Here is a 16,745-nt window from a genome sequence, read left to right on the forward strand (position 1 = left end):
AAGAACTAGTGGTGGGCGTTGATGCCTGATAGCAAACATTGCGCAACTGAGTAGTACAGATGTAGAGACATTTTTTTCGAAGTCATTTCTAGCCATGTGCATTGTATGTTAATCTAATGTTTAACTGTTGAAAATAGGGAGCAAACAGAGAGTAGGATACTAGAAAAGTAATTAAGGAACATATCTACCCAATACTTCATAAGGCAAAATGTTAAAATGCAGAAACAAATTAAGAAATGCTGGATGCGGACACCTGACAATCTTTCTTAAGGTGCTCTATACCTGTGCATTGTCTCAACTCACCACAGAGGAAGTGTCATCTACCAGAAATCATACAATTGACCATGACAAATATATAAAGGAGAGGACTAGGTGTGGATCAGACTTCACAACAGTACTGATGATTGAAAAATCCCATTAGTTGCACATTAATCTCTGGAGCCTGTTATACGTATAACTGTTGCCACATAATGATATCAGCATTACTTGCTGTCACACAACAAGGTTAAGCAACAACTCATCAGTTTTTGCTATAACATGTGAAGCAATAGTCACTGTTACTGAAGTATGGGTAACAGCATTCCTCAATTCCAAGCATCATACAAATAATGAGGACAGAGAGAGAAAGTGTGGTTTATGGGCCATTTCTGTCCATGTGTATGTTGTGCAAATCTATTTTTTGATCAGATTAAAGATATGAAATGGTGTTGATAGGAAGTAGTGAAAATTTTTGGGGTGCAAGCAGACACTGCGGGAGTTAATAAGGAATGTGTAAGCCTGAGGTTGGGCAGAACCATATCTTTTAACTTCTTCACAAGCTAACATTGTATTTCTATAAATAATTTGACAAAGTTGGATGTCACATCAAAAAGAATCTGTAACAACAATTTAATAATGTTGTGTGACCCCACACACACACACACACACACACACACACACACACACACACACACACACACACACACACACACACACACACACATAAAGTGGAAGGATATGCATGGGATGTTTTTTCTGAGATATGTGCCTCTTTCCTTGTCTTTATTATTTTTCCAAATATTTTGGGTTTCTAATACTATGATGGGAATGGATCCCTTCCTAAGTCAAAATACAATTAAAGTTCATGAAATTAGTATTGTTTCAGTCTTTGATGTCAGCCAAAAGTGCTCTTCATAGCACTCGCAATGTGCCCAGTAATGACTCCTTTTGCAATTCGTACAGGGTAACATGGATTGGTAACATATCTAAATATGATTGTAGATTCTTTTTTATAAGACTTGTTGCTCATACTACTATTGGAACTGTCTGGGTATCTTTCTTTCACATTGCTGTCATTTCTGCCTGCAGATCCTGATATGTTATGACTTTGTGTCTCTCTGTATGCAAGGCACTATAGTCACTGCATGTAGCAGTTTCCATGATCAATGCTACCTTTGTCTGGTTTTCTAGCATCTATCTTTTGAACTTTTGGTAATGGGTGATCCCATGTGATGTAAACTTCATCATTTTCTATGATGCTTTGTGGCTTATGTTTCCAGTATTTTTCAGCCACTTCAGTACCATAATATATGCATAATCCCCAGTACAACAGTCTTGTCACATTATTATGCCTTTCAGTATATAGTCCTTCTGCCATTAGTATATCACAACCAACAAGGTGTGCGACTGTTTCCAATTCGGTTTTACAAAACATACATTTGTTTGCTTCTCCCACATGTTCAATGGACTTTGTAAACCAACATGTATGTAGCCCACTATCTTGGGCTGCCAATATTAACCTTTCATCTCTTGGTTTCAATTTGCCTGTCCTTAACCATTCTTATGTTCGTTACTGATCAACATGAGCTTCTTCCAGAAGTTTTCTATACTGTAACTATATTTATGCTTTTCCACATTTCTTGCCTTCTCATCTAGTCCTTCACCTTATTTTATTTCTTTTGTTTTTTGGCACATTCAGCTGCTGCCTGATTTTTATCTAGTTCTGGTTTGATTTCCATTCCTGCTTTCCGACTATATGCTTCTGCTAAATTAAGCAGAAAAGTAATCTTAGATTCATTCTCCTCATGTTTCAAAACTTTCACTACATTTGGGTCTTGTGAGGTCGGCAGATATGTTTGGAGTCTCACAACTGCAGATCTGTACATGTAATCAATTTCAAGGAGGCCCATCCCTCCTTCTGAATGGGGAATATATAATCTTGGTATACACTGATTTTTATAAATCATTTGGTAAGCATGAAACATCCTTCTTGTTTTCTATCTAATCTGTACAACATGTTTTGGGGCCAGTCAACCACTCAAAAACTGTAAGTTAGGACAGGAAGAGCAAATTGGTTTATAGCTTGGATTTTGTTCCTAGATATCAATGCTGTTTTCAGAATTAATTTAAGTCTTCTAAAGTACTCCTCACTAAGTTTTATTCACGTTTGTTCATGATTTATTGTTGATCCTTCATCAGTTCCTAAATATTTATACACTCCCTCTTGCTCAAGTTCTTTTATATCACATTCTTGTCCCAAACTGATGTTTTCCTGGTGCTGTAGTTTTCCTGCTTTAAAGGTTGCTTTTGCACACTTATCAAGACCAAATTACATTCTTATATCATTTGAAAAAGTTTTGACAACCTGCAGCTGTGCTTTCAGTTCCTCATCTGATAAGCTATAGTTTTAAATCATTGACAAAGAGAAGATGAGAAGTCTTTACACTTTGTTGTTTTATGGGAGCCAAATTGTAGCCATGGCCTAAGCTGTTAAGTAAACAGCTTAATGGGTTAATGGCAAGGCAGAATAGCAACAGTGACAGAGAGTCACCCTGGAATATCTCCCTTTGAATTTTTATCTCTGGGATAATAATCTGTCCTTTATTATCGCTTAATTGCAAAGTGGTCTGCCACTGTTTTATGGTCACTCTAATGTAGTTGATCAGTGTAGGGTGTATCTTATACATTTTTAGCACTCTTTTAACCATGAATGTGGGATACTATAAGATGCTTTTTTTTATAGTCAATCCATGCCATACTTAAATTCTTCCCCTTTTTACAGTTACTCTTTCCTTTTATTAAGATAGAAGAATGATGTGGAAGGTATTTTGAAATATGAGGGTGAGGTGCATTGGTTAGCTTATGTAGCAGGTGCACATATAGAGGATATATAAGACAGACAGGGATGGTGATGGACACTAATGGTTGGGGTCATCGTGACAGGGGATAGGTATGAGACATCAGAGATACATCTTTATCCAACATGAATACAATGGGAATCTAGTCCCCACCCTCTGAATGTTCACCATTGTCTCTTGTCCCTCATACCAGGAGTAGTGTTGGGTGAGGAAGAAATTTGGTTATTCGCAACAGGATTTTTTCCATAAAGCCAATGTAGGATTCTTTCCATAAAGCCAATGAAGGTACTAAGGTTCTTCTCCATGATTTCCTTCACCAGTCTACCTGATGCAGGTAGTGCAAAGGTTTTCAGAGGCAACACTGCCAGGTTGTGATGCAGATGTGCTGGGTGCCTGTGCTGCCTGTGGTGGTGCTGACACCTTTGGAGGGATGGTGGTTTAAGCCTCTATGGTCAGTGTAGTTCCCCATGCTGCTGGACATGCTCCAGCAGGAATGATAGTCCAAATGTCATAAAAAGAGATAGACAGTGAGAGGAGAGACACCAGAGAACAATATTAGAAATGACCATGTAATTGTAATATATTACCCGTGGTGGTGGTGGTGCTGTGGTAGCTTTGTCACCTCACAGTAAGACGCTGTCCGGTTCGATTCTCAGCTAGAGCGTCTTCTGTGTGGAGACATGCGTGAATGGGTGTACCTTCATTGAAGGTTGTGCATCAGGGCTGGTAACTCGGCATGTAAAAATCAACTACCAATCATTAGCGGACCGGAGTTCCACTGTGATGACCCCTAACTGGGAAAAGCCGAAAGAAACAGCAACATGTAATTGTAATATATTCAAGTCAATGCATATTACCACATAAATATTTTAAATTTGTCTCATCTACATATGTCTGTCAGGCAATACATTTCTGCTACAGTAAAGGTTAACCTCCTCATTATTATCAATATTACCCAAAAAGTGAGACTATAAGAAAGCTGTCGCATACAATATGGCCCATGAAATGTATATCTGAACAGAGTAAAATTTTATTCTAAGTTACTGATAGCAGAATAATAAAGAATTAAGTCATACAGAATAATTGCTGCTGTTTGAATTTGAACTCATACACATCTACATTTACTGAACAGTTGAATAAATGCATTGTTGCAAGAGCTAATCATACTGGTATATACAATTTGCATATGTAGAGTATGCATAATCATGTATTACTCTCCACCAAGGGCAGGCGTCCCGTCTGGTGGACCCCAGCCATAAACAAATTGTATAACAAAAGAAGGAAGCTACTGCACGACAGAGCAAAATCCCATAAAGAGAAGGCATCTCTGATCAGCACTAGTAGAAAGCTACATTTTCTCATAAAAACATCCAAGGCCAACTTTGAGAGAGAAATCGCTATGGACACTAAAGATAACCACAAGGCCTTCTTCAGCTATGTTAGAAACCTGGGCGGAAACCCTCAGATATGTTCAGAGTTAGTTCACAATGACAAAAAATACACTGAATCCACAGATATTGCCAACATTCTGGCAGACAGGTTCAGTGCAAATTTCTCCCCTCCCTCACCCCCAAAAGAAGAAATGCTTATCCCAGCTGAATGTAACCTCCCTGTCATCTCAGATGTCCAGGTGAGAACCGCCCTCAGCAAAGCTAAAAACACAGCATCAATGGGACCTGACGGTATCCCAGGTTGCGTGCTATGTGAACTCCAAGAGGAGCTAAACCCGCACATAAAAATGCTATTTAACCTTAGCCTTACTACAGGATATGCACCTGAAAACTGGCGTACAGCAACAGTAGTCCCACTCCACAAAGGAGGCACCTCTATTGACCCTGGTAACTACCGCCCCATAAGCTTAACCAGCCTGGTCTGCAAAGCTATGGAAAGAATCATTATGGAACTAATAAACAGAGACATTGGGGACTTACAGACACTTGATCCCACCCAGTTTGGCTTTGTAAAAGGCAGATCCTGCCTTTTAAACCTGGTTGGATTTTTCAAAACCGTCACTAGAGCCATTGATGAGGGCAAAGCAGTCCATACAGCCTACCTGGACTTGGCTAGAGCTTTCGACACAATACCCCACTCTGGCATCATAGACAAGCTCAACAGCTTAAATGTAAATCCATATGTCACAAGATGGGTGGCAAACTGGCTAAAGGATAGAACCCATAAAGTCAAAATCGCTGGAGCCATGTCACACTCAAAGCCAGTGACAAGTGGTGTCCCACAGGTCTCTGTCCTGGGACCCCTCTTGTTTGGCATTTATTTCTCAGATGTGAAAGCAAACATGGGAGGGTTGTGGCTGACAAAGTTCGCAGATGACTGCAAACTAGGCGCCATAGTTGATATACCAGCTGACACATACATCCTACAGTAAGGCCTCACTGAAACAGACAACTGGTGCCGGAGTCATGGCCTTAAACTAAATGCCAAAAAATGTATAGTCATCCCCTTTGGGAAAAACAAAGTGCCCACAAATTATCACATAGGCGGTAACCCACTGAGTAATGGAAAAAGTAATCAGAGACCTGGGGACCCAAGTCGATAGTGACCTCTCATTTGACACCCACGTTGCCAAAGTGGTTAGAAAAACTTTCTACCTTGCCCACCTTATCATGCAGGGATTCACATCCAGATCAAAGGAGGTCATTGTGCCCCTGTACTCCTCCCTTATCAGGCCCATGATTGAGTACAATGCCCCATTTGGTATGTACCTCACCCGGCACTTGCAACAGCTAGAGAGACCTCAAAAGTACCTCACCAAGAGGATCAAGGGTCTCCAACATATGTCATATGTTGCCAGACTAAAGAAACTCCAACTTTTTTCAGTAGCATACCGCCTACTCAGAGGTGATCTGTGCCTGACATACAAGGCCATGTCCAATCAGGAATTGATGGACATGCTCCACCTCAAAAAATCCAAATCCATCAGAACCACGAGAGCTAAAGATTTGAACCTCAGCACAAATATGAATAGGATATGCTGGAGGGACAGATTCATAACTCAGAGGCTTCCCATACTCTGGAACAGAATCCCAGTTCATGTTAGGCAGAGCCCCTCACTGACTCTCTTCAAGAGAAATCTTGACGAGTGGATGGGAGATCGTAGGTTTACCCCAGGGGTCATCTCTGTGTCACTACTAGACAGAGGCACAGTAAACTAATTCTATTATGTAAGGGGGTCTTCACTGTGTCACTACTAGACAGAGGCACAGTATTCTAAATCTATTCTGTACACTTTTGTACCATTACATCTGGTGGCGAAAGCCACATCACTATGGCTAGGCTTATAAATGCCCCAGGGCAGATAGCCTAGTACCAAACTATGAAACTATGAAACTATGAAACTCTGTCACGCAATTATGGACTGATGTCTAGAGAATTGATAACCTATTTTTATAATCAATGCTATTATGAAATGGCAGTCAGTCATACCTAAGCACATACTTACCCTGTGCCTCTCAGAGGAGTTGCAGTCTCTTCTAATGTACCTCCCTACTCCTTTCAATGACTGCAGAAGCTACACATAACTGAATAAAAAATGAGCACTTGTTTGTGTTGCTGTATCATAGTGTTTTACTGCCTAGTTATGGGCCACTATACTTAAGCAAATTAGGTATTTTTTTGGTATTAGAATATTCCTCAGATCAATGAAGGAGGGCCTGCTTTCACCATTCAAAGTCACGGTACTTGAGATGACATTGTTCACCCATGAATGGGATGCCATTTGAATGGGTGACAGCCTTGGCTAAGCTATTAAAAGCCTCAGCCTTGTACTATGAGCCATTACAGTCACCTGCAGAAGCCTTTGGTTGCAGTATTTAACAAGAAGAGAAAAAAAAATCCTGGAATCTTCCTCATACCACCTATGTGCTCTAAACATAACAATACCCTCACCATCAACTGCCATGTCTTCTCAAAAGTATCTGGGAAAAAGGCAGGGAATTTGTGCACAAATCAGATCTCACATGCACAAGCCTGCTTGCAGAGATGGACAAGCTTGACAACCTCATTTACATGAGAGAAAGCACAGAAATGGGATATAAGTGAATGTATGCATTAAGTTTTCAATGTCCAGTTTTGGTGAAAGACATGACAGTAAAACTTGGGCATGCATGCTGATCAGTATATATACATGCCCCACAGTGACTCCATCAAATTATTGTTAATATTGATATCTCAGTTACATTTCAAATGATATACTGTCTCCTCAAGGAATGTACTCTGGGATGGTTGATAGCATTCATAATGTGAACATTGTCACAAACAAATATGACATAAAAATCTCCATGATCATGTTGTTGTTATTCAGTGTTATCCATATGCACATTCTAAGTACTACACAATGCCTTAATGGCACATAAAAAGCTAATAACCATGAGAGACAGCACCTTGTAATTGAATCCATGACAAAAAGAACATGAACTTCTGAACTCTGTGCATTAACTGTTTACACAACATAAAAACTAATATTCCAAGAGTGTAAGTTAAGGAATACAGATTAGTACATGACTGACCCTGTACCTCCTTCTAACAACCCTGCAACTGTTGCACTATACCATGTTCCTTTAAAGGAGTAATAATTTAAGGCAAATATGTTTTCTCCTTGGAAGCATTTCTCATTGCCTTCATTTTTGTATTGGTGTAGCCAACAGCAAAGTATTAGCCAAGACATAATTACTTTCTAAGTTTTTGCCATAGGATGCATAATGGCATGTCTATACACTCATTTCTCAAAAATGACAGTTGCAGTTTAAAATAAAAAACTTTAATGTAAAGATAAAATTCAAGAAACCAAGTTACTGTAAAAGTATATAGCACAAATTCCCAAGGATAAGAGCTTTCAGCTTAGTTCGCCTTCATCAGATCATAATTATAGTTCGTGCACTCTAATACTTAAATCTAAAAAGAACCAATTGCTGTCCTCTTTTGGCACACACCTTCCTTTTTCACCCTATCGTAATATTCTCCAATCAGAATCTCAGAACCGAACTAATCTCCATAGCTTAAGCCAATCTATCTCTTCTAGTTCTTTACCTAACAACCAATGGCGCTGGCATACTAAGCTGATAGCTCTTATCGTTGGGGATTTGTACTCTATACTTTTACAGTAACTTGGTTTCCTGAATTTTATCTTTACATTAAAGTTTTTATTTTAAACTCCAAATGGTCCAGCCGTGGTGGTGAACGAAGATTTTTTTTTTTACGTATTTTATTGCTTTTCTACGTCACCTGCAGTAGTGCAACAGGGTGCTTTTCAATTTATTATTTAAGGGGGATGCATATAGGAATATTGTGTTGTTATTTGTAGAAATGTTTTGTAAGGATACATATTGCTCCCCATAAGTATAGCAGCCTGTACTCCCCATGTGGTATTTCGTCCACTAGAAATATTTTTTTTTTCTATCACAATGGGGATATGGCTCCAAAATCCAAGACTATGGGGTCATCTTCATAGGAACCTCCCTTTTATGATGCTGCAAAATATGTTATAATTCAAACCCTCTGCATCCATGGGGCACAACTTGTAGATCCATGTTCTGCAGACAAGCCCTTCTGTGACTAAGTCTGGTGGTAGGTAGTCGATAATGTCAATGTTGTGGATGAACAAGGTCATGACTACCTAATGGTCCAACAAAGGCCATGGGACTGAAGGGCTACTGGTGATGTGGCTTCAACCAAACTACTGCTCACTGAGATGGAGGAGTTTCTGTTGACTGTGAGGGATCCAGGCAGCTCAGAAGAGTTTCAGAGTATGGTGCTGGATGATGGAGCAGAAGGGGAGGACAACCAGAAATTTTCCACTAGTAATGCTCCAGGTATAGGTTCATAGGTTTATATGTAGGTACTAGTCTATTGGCCCTAGGGCCTATATAAGCCTAGCCAAAAAGGTACCCTGGCTTTCTCCACCCAAGAAAATTATTTTCCTGTGCCCCTATTGAGCAGAGCCACAAAGGTGATCCCTGGGGTGAATTTCCCATTTCCCATCCAATCATCAAGATTTTTCTTGAAGACTGCTAATGAGGAGCTTTGTTTGATATAGATAGGTAGTTTGTTCCAGAGTATGGGAAGTCTCTGAGACAGGAATCTATCCCTCCAGCATGTTCTATTTATTGTGGTGACAAGGTTTAGGTCCATAGAGCATGTAGCTCGGAGGGATTGGGATTTCTTTAAGTGGAGCATGTCCAACAGCTCTGGGTTTGACATAGCTTTGTATGTTAGGCAGAGATCACCTCTGAGTAGGTAATATGCGACGGAGTAAAGCTGGAGTTTTTTGAGACCGTCTGCATAGGGCATCTGTTTGAGGTCGGTAATCCTCTTTGTGGGGTATTTCAGCGACCTTTCCAGTTGTTGTAGATGTCTTGTGAGGTACATGCCAAAAGGGGTGTTGTACTTTATAATGGGTCTAATATGTGATGAGTAGAGGGGAACAATGACCTCTTTTTTCCTGGATGAGAAACCTTTTGTGATGAGGTGTGCCACGTAGAAGGATTTCCTGACTACTGTGGCAATGTGATTATCAAAAGAGAGACTACTGTCCACCTGTGTCCCAAGGTCTCTTATCACACTTTCGGTGTTAAATAGACTACTGCCTATGTGGTAGCTCATGGGTACAGAGGATGACAATGCACTTTTTGGCATTGAGCTTGTGGCCATGGCTTTGACACAAGGCATCTGTCTCAATGATGACCTTCTGTAGGATGTCCACATCGTTAGGAGTTTTAATTATGGTTCCTAGTTTGCGGTCATCTGTCAACTTCATTAGCCAAAGACCTTCTGTGTTAGTCTGTACTTCAGAAAAGTAGATACCAAACAGGAGAGGACCCAGGACTGAACCCTGTGGTACTCCACTTGTCACTGGTCTGAAGTCAGATTTTGAGTCTGCTACTTTCACAATGTGGGTTCTGTCAGTGAGCCAGTTGGCAACCCATCTTGTGACATAGGGATTCATACCTAGTTTAGTGAGTTTATCTATAATTCCAGAGTGGGGGTGGTGTTAAAAGCCTTGGTGAGATCTAGATAGGCTGTGTGAACCACCTTACCCTTGTCTACGGCTTTGGTGACTGCTTCAAAAAAGTCTATTAGGTTTAGGAGGCATGATCTGCCTTTTACAAACCTGAACTGGGTGGGGTCCAGAGTTTGGAGATTACCAATGTCATTGTTTATAGATTCCATGGCCTTGCAGACCAGGCTCGTTAGGCTAATGGGATGGTAGTTCCCAGGGTCTGTGGTGGCTCCCCCTTTGTGGAGTGGGATAACCATCACTGTGCATAATTCAGTGGGCACAAAGCCTGAAGTGAGGCTATGATTGAACATGGTGCTTAGGTGGGGTGCCAATTCATTCTGTAGTTCATGTAGAATGCAGTCTGGGATGTTGTCAGGTCCCATGGATGTTGTGTTCTTGGCTTTGGAGAGTGTGGTTTTTACCTGTTCAACCATGATTACAGGAACTTTTCATTCTTCTGGTATAGAGATGGGCCCTTTAGGGGGTGAGAGGGGGGTAAAGTTAGCACTGAACCTATCTGCCAGGATGTTGGCAATATCAGTTGGTTCTGTATATTTAGTGCCATTGTGCTGTAACTCAGAGCAGATCTGAGTGTTGCCATTGAGATTCTTAACATAGCTATAGAATGCTTTTTGGTTGTCTTTAGAATCAGTGGAGATTTTGCTTTCATAACTAGCTTTGGAAGATTTTATGAGGGATCTCAGTTTCTTACTGAGGCTGACCAGGGAGTTCCTCCAATCATGGGATTTTATTATTTTTTGCAACAGTTTCTTTCTTCTTTTGTAGAGTTTGTTTATGTCAGGGGACCACCAGATTGGCTTCCTTTTTTTGGAGGATAGCATCTTGTTTCTGTTAGGGATAGCACGATCCATGCACTCGTGTAAGTGCTTATAAAGTTCATTTGTGTAGGATTCAGCATTCGTACCTCTATTGTCCGTCGGCATGGGTGTCGTGAAGTTTGCCACTTCTGTCTTAAGAAGTGTGAAGTTGGCTTCGGAGAAATTCTTTACGGTGGGTTCCCTAATGGGAGGTGGAGGCGGGATGTGATGTCCAGGGTGATTAGCTTGTGGTCGGATCTGACCAACGAGGAATTGACCTCTGGTGTACAACACCGATCACCCATGTTGGTAATGACCATGTCTAGGATATTGCTGCCCATGGTGGGGGTGTGGATAAGTTGATCCAAGGTGTTGGAATTTATGAATTCCAGAAAACCTTGAGCAAAAGAGTTGGTACATGAGTAGTTTTCCCAGTTAATGGTAGGGTAGTTGAAATCACCCATTATTAGGGTGTTGGGTTGTACCCTAATATTTTCCAGTGTATCAAGAAATGAGGAGTGAAAATCCTGGGGTATGGTGGGGGATCTGTAGTAAGTTACAATTTGGATTGCGGTCTTGCCCAGAGTCAGTTGCACTTGGATAATCTCAGATGCATTATGCTGAGCAACTAGCCTGGAGGTGTGGATATCCTTAATGAATATGGACATGCCTCCACCTTTAGTGTTTCAGTCCAGGTTAGGTGGCCGAAAGGTGTGGTATGAATTATAGCCTGGTAATGCAGGGGTGCTCTCTGAAGCCTTGAACCAGACCTCTGTCACTGTATAGATGTCAGTGTTCTCCATTTTAAGGAGTGCATCGAGTGAATGCATTTTGAGGTATAGACTTTTAGCACTGAGTAGCATTACCCTCATATTTTTCTTGCTTGTACCTGTTATGGTGGTGAATTTGTCATTTGAACCTTGCCTAAAAAAGGTACTATAGGGGTGGCAAGAGCCTTAGCCAATATCCAGAATCCCAAGGGATACAGGTGCAGGCCATCTCTGGCAAAGCATCATGGTCTGTCAATCATGTCATCCCAGGCAGACAGGTACTGGATCCCCTTAGAATGACACCAGAGGTTTAGCCAATTGTTGAAGTCAATCATTTTGTCCTTGTATTGTGATATAATTCTGGATGATGGCAGGATGTTACACAAGGCTAGGGTCATACCTGCCTGGGCTACAAGATCGGAGAGCTCCTCCATGTCTCTTTTCATGTAGTCCAGGGAGGTGCATCTCAGGACATTCACACCAACATGGACAATGACAGAGTCATAGTTGTACTTGTTGTGAAGTGACCTGAGTGCGTGCTTTATGTGGCGGATACTGGCACCCGACAGGCAGCTGACAGTAACTTTCTCCTTGTTTAGCCTGGTGAGTGGAACATCAGTGTGCCAGACTATAGAGTCACCTATGACTAGAGTGTTGGGTATGTTGTTATGCCTTATGGGCTGTGGTTGAGTGGCACACTGAGTGTGTGAGCTATGTGTCATTTGGGTTGGGTTGTGTTGGGGGGTGGAGGTTGCTTGCGTTTCTGCTTTGCAAATATATAAATTAGGTACTTCTTTATAATTTCTATTAAGCTGTATTAAGATGTATGATTATAATTCTTCTGTCAACTGAAATTTGTGTGTCTAGGGACATCTGACATTGAGGTACAATGCCCATCTGCACATGGTATGGGTATGTCTTTTTGGTTTTAGTTCTATGTATTACTCTGTAAGATTATTTGCATTTGCATGTATGACTGAGGTATTTAGGCATAGGTATTACATTTTATACATGCATCTCTTTCTTTTATTTTTCTGTTTTCTCTGTGTATTCACAGGTGAGACACTGTCTGGCACCAGAACTGTGGACTTCCCTTCCTCCTGATATTAGAGGATCAGTAGCCTCTGACAATGATGGCACTGATGAAAATTCACAGTCTGGCATTGCAGACGGTATGTGTGACATGGAGAAAGTGGCTCCCACATAACCTTCCCACGGTATGAAAACAGTCGTTGTGGATATGCATCCCCATGATGCAGACCCATCTGATAGTGGAAAGATTGATGATGACACAATTAACAGTGGTAGTCTGGTTACCTCAATTGCAGGGCTTGCAGAATCTCCCATTAGCTTTTGTGAGGGTAAAGTACCACACAGGAGTGTTGGAAGAAGTATTCAAAGAAGGTATGTATACCTCCCTCCCCCTTATGTTGGTGTGTCAGTATCTACCACCCAATGTATGTGCAGAACTGTTGTGGAGGAACAGGTAAGTTCCACCTGAGCCTTAGAAGAGATAGTCAGACTATTGCATGTCATGCATTCTGAAGTATGAGACTGGATCATCTATGTGACTCCTTCAACAGCATGAATGGCACATTGGACTGTGCATTATCTGTAACAGGTCATATGTTGGATGAAGGGCAGCAGCATCCATGAGGCCAAATTGCTGGTACATTATCAGATGTGAGTTGACATGGCCTTTGATATGCCAGATCCCACTTCCATTCTCAGAGTGGAACTACTCCCACTCCTACATCTGTGGAGGATGTGCCACACCTAGACATGGACATCAGTGGGGTCATGGTTTTGGACATAGTCATGAATACAGCTCAACTATCAGACATCTTTCACATTCAGGTGGCACTCCAACTTCTAACCAGGGTCATGGAATTAGCAGTGCAAGCACCTCCTGGTAGAGGCAGTTCACATGGTCAGGGGCATCTGTGATTATTTTCATCCTCTGCCATGCACAGCTCACATCTGTCCTGAAGCACAGTGCACCTCACTTTGACCCTGACACCTTAGACACACACACACACACACACACACACACACACACACACACACACACACACACACACACACACACACACACACACTTCAAAATTGACTTCTTTAAATCTGGAGATATTGGCCATAACAGTACTTACTTGCTTTGACCTCACCTCTCACACTAAAGCACACTTTCTCTGTGTTGGGAATGCCCTCCATTAACCCCCCATCCCCACACACACATACACACACACACACACACACACACACACACACACACACACACACACACACACACACACACACAGACACTGTGCAGATGATGATGATGACTGTGCCCTGCACAATCTGTGATTTAGGGTTACCAATGTCTAATGCATAGAGTAGCCAACTTGTTTAATCAAGTCATATTTTAATTAGGATATGTACTAATTTCCAGTTTTGTTTAGTATACGTAACTTCAGTAGTAATACTAGTTGTGGTAGTAATAGTAGTATTATTAGTAGTAGTATTATTTATGTTGTACACCTTGCTCAACCCCTTGTGTAGATGATGCTGGGATTGCCCTGACCTTTCCTGGTATGCCTGACTTGGACTGATTATGTCTGATGCACATAGTGAGCAAGTAATGCATGATTTAGGCAAGTAAGTTTTCTTTGTACTGTAGGACTACAATGTCATTTGTATCTTAATTTATATTCTTTCCTTTCTTTCTGTATTCATAACTTTGTATGGGTATCTTCATCGCCTGCTAGTGCAGATGATGCTGACATTGCCCTAATCCCTGTGGGGCTGTTTGATGCTTATGCCTGATGCATAGGTTGGCAACATTACCCTTAATAAAGTAAATATTTGTGTTGCATTTGAATGAATGCATCCTAGTTGTTGTCTATACTTGCTGCATATATCAATCATTGATTTGGTATGCCTGTGAATTAATCAATGTTTTTTACTTAATACTTACTTCTGTTTGCATACTGTACTATCTGTTCATTACAGGTTCATTACTCACCTTTGTTACTGCTTGTGAGAATGCCCTAGCCTGAGTTATTTACATCTGATGATAACAGTAGCCTGCCATTGCATAGGTAAGCAATGCCTGGTTTGTTTACACGCATCCACTGCTTGTAACTGCTTAGCTTTTTTGTTAAATTAACTGGTGAGTGTATGACAATTTGCTGCTTCTTTGTCAGAGCAGTGACATATTGTGCATGCCTGTGTTTGGCATGATTGATCCCAGCTGCTGGTTCCTCATATGCCCCTCATCTGTGTTGTTTGAACCTGCATGTGGATCTGAGAACTGTGGTTACTGTCCTTAAGCACTCTGCTGCAACTGTTTTCTAAGTATAATGTTATGTTCTTTGACGCAGTCAGTATTATGGCAGAGGTGTTGTTGTCCTATTTCAGGGCACCTCCATATGTGTCCAGACAGCAGAACTGTGATTTGAGAAGGTCAAGTACATGTTCTATGATATTTCTAGCCTACGCATGTGTACAGTTGTAATCTTGCTCAGTGTGGTTGAGTGGGTTTCTCATAGGAGTCATGAGCCAAGGTTCAATGTCAAATCCTGTACTTGATGTCCTTGTGAGAAGACACCTCTTAAAAACCTTATGTACAGGTCACATGTGTCCAATATTTGAGAGCAGAGGAAACTGCCAGGTTGCCCTGCTCACTCACATAATAGATTATACCTTGTGCATTGCAGACCTCCTGACAGTTAATAGAGTGATAACCTTTTCTGTTCACATACCTCCATCCCAGTTCAACAGGTGGGGCTTTTATTTCAATATTGGTGGAGTCTATGGTCCACAGTACCTCAGGGAAATGGGCTATGGCATAGAAAATTTGCATGGTGGTGTTTTTTTTCTGAGGTAAGTAGAAACCAGATACATTCCACCACATGTTGCAGCATTGAATTGAGGAACTGGTAGAGTATTCTTGAGCAGAATTTTGTGAAACCCCCACTTTGTCTCCTGTAGGTCATTGAAAAGTCTCTGTAGGCAGTATACATAAAGCTGCACATAACTTATTTACTACTGGGCTGAGCTGGGTACTCCATGATTCCCATGGGGGCCCATGTGAGGATGGCAGAAGTCCACTGTTTCCTGTAAAGTAACCCTGTCCATCCTGTAGTGCTCTAGTATTCCAATTTCATGTAGTCCATAGTAGGTCAAACATGGTCTGAACACCCCATGCCTTCTAGTCTGATCTCCTGCAGCAGCAACAGCACCTTGTATGAAAGCCTGTTGCAGATACAGGTTTATAATGACTGTGACATTCTTTTTTTAGATCTGTTCTGTGGGTGTATTCCAGCATGTGTTAGAATTCAGAGTTTAGGCAAGTACAAAATGTTTGTGCTCAGTTTATACATTTCTGAATCACTCTACCATGATTCTTTTCTTCATTAGCATACAACACAGCTGATTGCACAGTCATTAGCATATTTGGCTGCTAACACTTATTTTACAGATGGCCGTGATGTACACTGTTGTTGCCTGAATTGTAAATTCCTTGCTTGATGATTATCATCACTCACACAAGCTTAGGGAGATAAGCAGGTGTTCATGAATGTGGGCCATAGTGTACTAAGACTGAAATAATGCTCCAATGGAAGTATCAAGTATCGGGGTCTGCTACAGAAGTGGAGTACCTAAACATGATGATGGCAGTTCCTGAGGAAGAATTACCTCATGCACAACACAATAACGACACCTGATTAAAAAAAAGCAAATAGTGTTCTGAATCAGTCACAGTCATTGTGGGAAATTGTACCCAGACTAGTGATTTTTCTATGCATCTTCTTTCCTTCCTCTCTTTTGCTTTTTTTTCTCATTTTTGTTCCTTTGTTTCATCTGCCAGAGCAGCTCTGCTATAAGTTCTCTGTAAGCTGTGCTAACCATGGCTGGTTACAAAGTTGGGACCCAGGTTTTTATCTGATTAGAAGGCTTTAAAAGAATGTTTTTGCATCACCTGTACTCTGTATTGCAATTTATCCCCGATGACAGAAAGAAGCCAGTACGCATGGCATGTAAAAAC

This window comes from Protopterus annectens, chromosome 5.part1 (assembly GCF_019279795.1).
Source record: "Protopterus annectens isolate FY-2018-M chromosome 5.part1, PAN1.0, whole genome shotgun sequence".
NCBI classification, from domain to species: domain Eukaryota; kingdom Metazoa; phylum Chordata; order Ceratodontiformes; family Protopteridae; genus Protopterus; species Protopterus annectens.